This window comes from Trichosurus vulpecula, chromosome 7, assembly GCF_011100635.1.
Source record: "Trichosurus vulpecula isolate mTriVul1 chromosome 7, mTriVul1.pri, whole genome shotgun sequence".
Classification (NCBI taxonomy): domain Eukaryota; kingdom Metazoa; phylum Chordata; class Mammalia; order Diprotodontia; family Phalangeridae; genus Trichosurus; species Trichosurus vulpecula.
The window spans coordinates 170152648-170158647 of record NC_050579.1 but is presented as its reverse complement, the minus strand read 5'-3'; positions in this window follow the sequence as shown (position 1 = coordinate 170158647).

Genomic DNA, 6000 nt, shown 5'->3' with positions numbered 1-6000 from the left:
AAGCCTCAGACTCTTTCTAAATTGTGTAATCCTTCTTTTATATCTAAAAACCTTTCCTTTCACGTGTCATTGTCTCTGTCTTTAGCTCCTCCAGCTTTGCGAAATATAGACAAGGTAAAGCAACTATTGCATTTATTAAAAGATAAACACAGGATACACATAGAATAGATGGGAAATAACCTTACAGGTGAAGCCTCTAGAAGTCTAGGGGGTTTGGGAGACTAGGAGTAATATGTACTTATCAAACACATGTGCACTGAGAGTATGAAGATAAAGATAAAATAGTCCTTACCCTCAAGGAGCATACATTCTGCTGGGAGGAAACAGCATGTAATATCCCTTTATCTGTAGCTTTCTTATACTCCATTCTTCTGTTCCTTCTCTAGACCCTTTTAGGATTCGTAGGATTTTGGACTGGAGAAATGAGAAGAATGACCAGGATCAGAGAGAGATGTCAGGGTGGCATGGTGACTACAGGCTCCTCCTTGCTGGGTTTGGCCATTCCCTCTCACTACCCTTCTTTACAAGCAATGAGATAGGTGCAATGTAAAGAAGTTGGAGATCCCTGCCAGTTAGGACCTAACCTACAGGACCTCTAGGACCACTCTGTCAGCAGAAGCTTCTGTCTTCTCTTGAGCTAATTCTAATGCTGGAGGAAGAACCTCCAGTCTTGGGTCCAAAGTTTCTCTGGTTTCATCTAAATGTGGGTTTTATTAGGAGTCTAAGATAAGCATCAAGTGTACACTGCTTTGCTCATGAGGGAGTGTAGGAGAAACTGTATATATACAACTGGTTAGTACGTGCTTCGTTATGATTGTATTTTTGTTATTATGTGTGGCTTATTAGTTTTTTAGGGATTTTATACCAAAAGGAAATACTGTATGCAGTTAAGCATGTTTTCCTACTTCTATGGGGATCAACTCTATTATGGCAAAGTCATGAGACTAGAGATCCTTGAAATATCCAGATCAAAGAGAAGAAAGGATTCACCAGAAGGTGGGGACTTAGAGCTTTTCTAATTGGGTAAATCCAGAATAATCTATATACTCCTAGATAATGAGTCAGTGTTGTCCCAGAGAGTGAGGCAGAACTAAGAGACATAAGATTACTCACTTAGAATCATAGAGAGCATGGCACTCTTTACATCAGGGGATGTGCATAACTGCCATGGTGAGCATGGGACAAGCTCAGCCCTTTGTTGTTGTTGTGCCAAACAGGATCAAGTTAGTGGCTATTGGTGCCACCTGGTGGCTAAATATATGGCTAAGGAATACAAAAATAAGTACAGTATATATAAAAGACTTTTTTGGGGAGGGAGAGAGAGTATTAACAATGAGGAGGATTAGGAAAGGCTTTGTGATGTGTGATTTAAGTTAATTTAGGTGGAATGTTGAATTCATGAAGGGAAGGAATATTAATTAATGTATTACCACCCATTATTGTTTACACTACAAACAAAAGTAAGGTCCCCTAGTTGGGTGGGGTCCTTCCCAAGATCTCAGAGCATGTACCCCAGGGATTAGGCCAATCTTATCTATCAACCTTGTCCTTCAGAGATGTGGATGAATGACCTACAAGGGATGGTCTCTGAATGAGGAAATAGAAAGGAAAAACCTTAATTATAACTTAATAATTGGTTTTTAACATAATGGAAAAATAATCATTTCTCTCAATTTATGGTGTTTGCTGATGTATAAACACTCACACTGAATGTTTAAGAATCAGCTCTCCCTAGCTTGTTTGAATTGGCTTTGACATATCCCTGTTTAAAGGTAACATAGAAAATAACAATAAGCAGCTTTCCTATTCTTTTCTTCAACTGCTTAACTCCATATATGAAGTTGAGATAGGATTATAAAGGATAAGAATTGGTCTGATGTGGGGTTGCAACTGAAGGGAGACTATAGAGTAAGATAATGACATGGAGCCACATAGCCTTTGGGTTGTTGGTAGCAATATTGCTTTTTCAGGAATTTTTCTCTTGATGAGACCAGCAATAGTTATATTCTCCAAGTTATTTCTTAGAGGCAGGAATTTAAGCAAGATAGAGGACTTGATCAAGTAGGCAAGAAATAACACTCATCATATATTGTTTTTAAAAGAGATAGACTGCAATTAAACCTTTTTTTAACATTGGAAAAAGTTCGGTTTGTAGTGAAAGAAATATGACCATTTCTGCCCCCCACCTTCTTTTTACTTAACAACCAGTTAGAGTAAGGAACTTTCAGTGTGTGTTTCTTATAATTTTCAAAACAGTAACCCATTTGTTCTTAATAATGTTACTGAAAAAAAATACCAGCAATTATATAATGACTGCAGAAATCACATTTTTAAGTAAATGAAGAGAGAAATGATTTTTTAATTATATCTCCCCAATTTATATGTAATTACCAGCCATAAAAGAACCTTCCTGGTATGCCTAATGACCACCTTTTGTCCTTGCATGAAAAGTCGGGGTTTTTATTCAAGGTTTTGTTCTGTGAAGCTTATTTCTGGCTGGTTGGGGGAGATAGAGGCAGCTGTTTTATGACATGTCTCACAATCCTTCCTCAGCCTATTGAACATATGACTTTGAAAACCAGCTGGCTGTATTCTTATTCTATCAGACCCAGGCCATGTAATCAGAATCCTGGGCAAGCCAATGGAAATCTGCCAGTATGAGAAGAAGTGGCCCTCCATCAGAGAACATGGTCACTTTTGAAGCAGACCATTTCTAATTACCTTCAACTCCTATGACTGGAGGATAATAAAATACACAATGTATAAATGTATATGTTACTATTCCATTAGCCCTGGCTTTATTGGATATCTCCTACTTTCTGAAATGTCTTTTTGAAACAAGCTAGGAAATCGAAAGGAAAAAAAATTAAAAGATTCTTTTCTTGTGTAGTGGTGGGATCAGGTGGTTCTATGATTACTCTCTATATGGTACGAGGTTAAGTAGAGCAGGAGTAACAATGGCAATACTTTTCCTTTTAATTAAAACTAAAGTTCCACTACTAATATTTACCTTTCCCCCCATATAATTCACATATTTCTGAAGGAAATATATAGATAAGATGACCATTTAACTTAAAATTTTTTAGTATTAGAAACTGATTATATATAGTCATCATGTGGTACTTCCCTATGCTTTTTAAAAAATAAAAAAAATTTCTTTTTTTTCAGTTTAATATCTATTTTCTCTTTTTGATGTTTTGCAATTTTCAAAATGAAAATAATTTAAAATATGATGTGGGTATACAACATTCAGATCTATAGTTTTCTTTCACTCATGGAGATGATAAAAATACAGTCATGGAGAGAATACTAGACTTGAAGTCTAGAGACTTGAATTTGATTTCCAACTCTGATGCTGAGTAGCTGTGAGACTTTTCTGTGCCTTGGTTTCCTCATTTGGAAAATGAGGCAGTAGTGTATAGTAGACAGAAAGTTAGCCTTGGAGACAGAAAGACTTGATTTTGTAGGATCATAAAAAAGACTGAGGGGCAGCTAGGCGGTATGGTGGATAGAGTGCTGGGCCTGAAGTCAGGAAGGACTCATGTTCCTGAGTTCAAATCTGACCTCATACACTTATTTAGTTGTGTGACCCTGGGAAAGTCACTTAACTCTGTTTGCCAAAGTTTTCTCAGCTGCAAAATGAGTTGGGGAAGCAAATGGCAAACCACTCTAATTATCTTTGTTAAGAAAATTCCAAAAGGGGTTATGAAGAATTGGAAAATAACTGTAATGACTGAACAACAACCTAATAGTTTGAAAGAAGTTTAAAGAAGACTTAGAGCTGTAAGGGACTTCAGACAGAATCTAGCCCAGGGGTGGGGTTCCTCATGTGACCCTCTAGGTCCTCAAGTGCAGCCCTTTGACTAAATCCAAACTTCATAGAACAGATCTCCTTAATAAAAGGATTTGTCTCATGGTCTCAGTCAAAAGGCTGCACACCCAAGGACCTAGAAGGCCACGTGTGGCCTCGAGGCTGCAAGTTGCTCACCCCTGATCTAGCCCAAGTGTGACCTGTGATAGTTAAGAGGAGTTCTAGCTCTAGAGAGAAAACTCCTGAGAGGGAAGAACTCTTTAACTCTTGGGGGCCAAGGAGGATTTCTTTCTCCTCTCCTCTCCCCAGCAGCATAGGCATCTAGCAATGCTTAAAGAGCAGGAGAGACTACAATCAGCCTGGAGCAGAGAGAGAGAGTCAGAGGAAGCTGCTCTAACTATTGTAATCCTTGGCAGCAGAAAAGAGAGCCAATTATGGATACAAGAATTATCCCTCACAATTGGGAGTTATACTGAAGTAGAAAATTAAGTTGAGGGAGACCAGCTGAGGGAGTTTCTGTGCCCAAGAGGAGCAGCATGAAGACCCCAAATCATGACCCTTCGATGACCAAAGGTAATCAGGGTGCTGCAGTGCCAGAGGTATGAGTTACCTTGGCCACATATTCCCTGTATGTGTGTTTTCATTACCTAGTGTACATGTGTCTTCTCTTCCCTCTGATGCTGAGTATTTATGGTAGAGCCCACCCTGGGCTTATGGTTAGGAACGTTTTATTGCTATTGTTTTTATGATATCATCTTAGCAAATGCCTTTGCTTTGAACTAATTGTTCTTAAGGGTAAGCATACCACTGTGGGGCTAACACATACCTTCTTAAGGGTAAGCATACCCCTATGGGGCTAACACATACCTTCTTAAAGGTAAGCATACCACTATGGGGCTAACACATACCTTCTTAAAGGTAAGCATACCACTATGGGGCTAACAAGCTTTAGTTTTAAAAGTGCAGATTCAAAAAGTACTTTTGAACCGGGAATAGTAGTCACCCTTTGGGGATCTGGACTGCAGCTTATGAGTGCCAAGCTGGAGTAGACCCAGAGAGGGTGTTACATAAAATAGTAATAGCTGTCATAGACTAATCACCTATATATGGTATTAAAATTATGTAAAGATTTAAACATTATCAGAACATTTGATCCGTTCTTAGAATAAGATAGAAAATGTGAGTGCTCTTTTACAACTTTTTTAATGTGAATATAAATGGTGTTGAGCTTTGTTTCCTTAGGACCCAAATCTTTTCCATTATTGATTCTACAACACATATTAGCCTACACTGTAGAGCTATGTCAAACATTTATGTATAGATTTGTCAAGTGTCCAGCTTAAAAGTTCTCATAAGATGATCAGAAAACTCATTCTAGACCTCTGGGCACATGCTGTAGTCAGCCGTAAGGCAAATGGATTCGGTCATCAGAGAACCAAACTATATATGAGCCAACTCAATCAACAGGAAGGCTAGAATCCAAGGATAAGACAAAAACACAAATGGAGAAACGGACACAGTAGGAAAATGGCTTTGTATCACCAGAGTGATTTGAGTTATTATATACTAAATGAAACAACAGGGAGCTCCATTGATTTCATCTGGGGCAATGTGGTTTCACACCTCTCATTATTCATTTGTTACCTGCTCTATCATTTACCATTTTAGCTCTTGAGCACTGAGAGATCAGTCAGGGAGCAGACCTAGTGTTTGGAAAATACAGCTCAGGCTGTTGGGTAATGGAAAGAGAACTAAACTAGAGTTGCAACCTAGATTCTAGTACTGGTTCTGCCTTAAGCAAAGTGTCTGTGAGACTTTGGATAAGTCATTTAACCTTTCTGGATTTTTGTTTCCTCATCTGTGAAAATGAGGTGGTTAAACTCAATGATCTCCAAGATCCTTTCTAAGCTTTCAAATTCTATGGATTTAAATAAATGTATTTTTAGTTCAAGTACTTTGTAATCTGTATCTATGTCTGTTTCCCTTCCACACACAGGCAACCAGAATTCATTGCCAATAGCTATTTTGCTTGCTGACTTCCAGTTCACTGAAGCTTCTAGTTCCTTTTTTGAAAAAGGTCTGTTTTTTTTAACCGCCATAGTTTTCCTTGTATCCTTCCCCTTCCTCCTCCCAGTGAGCTATTCCATATAAGAAATTGTGTTTTTTGAGACAAAAAAAGACCAAGAAGA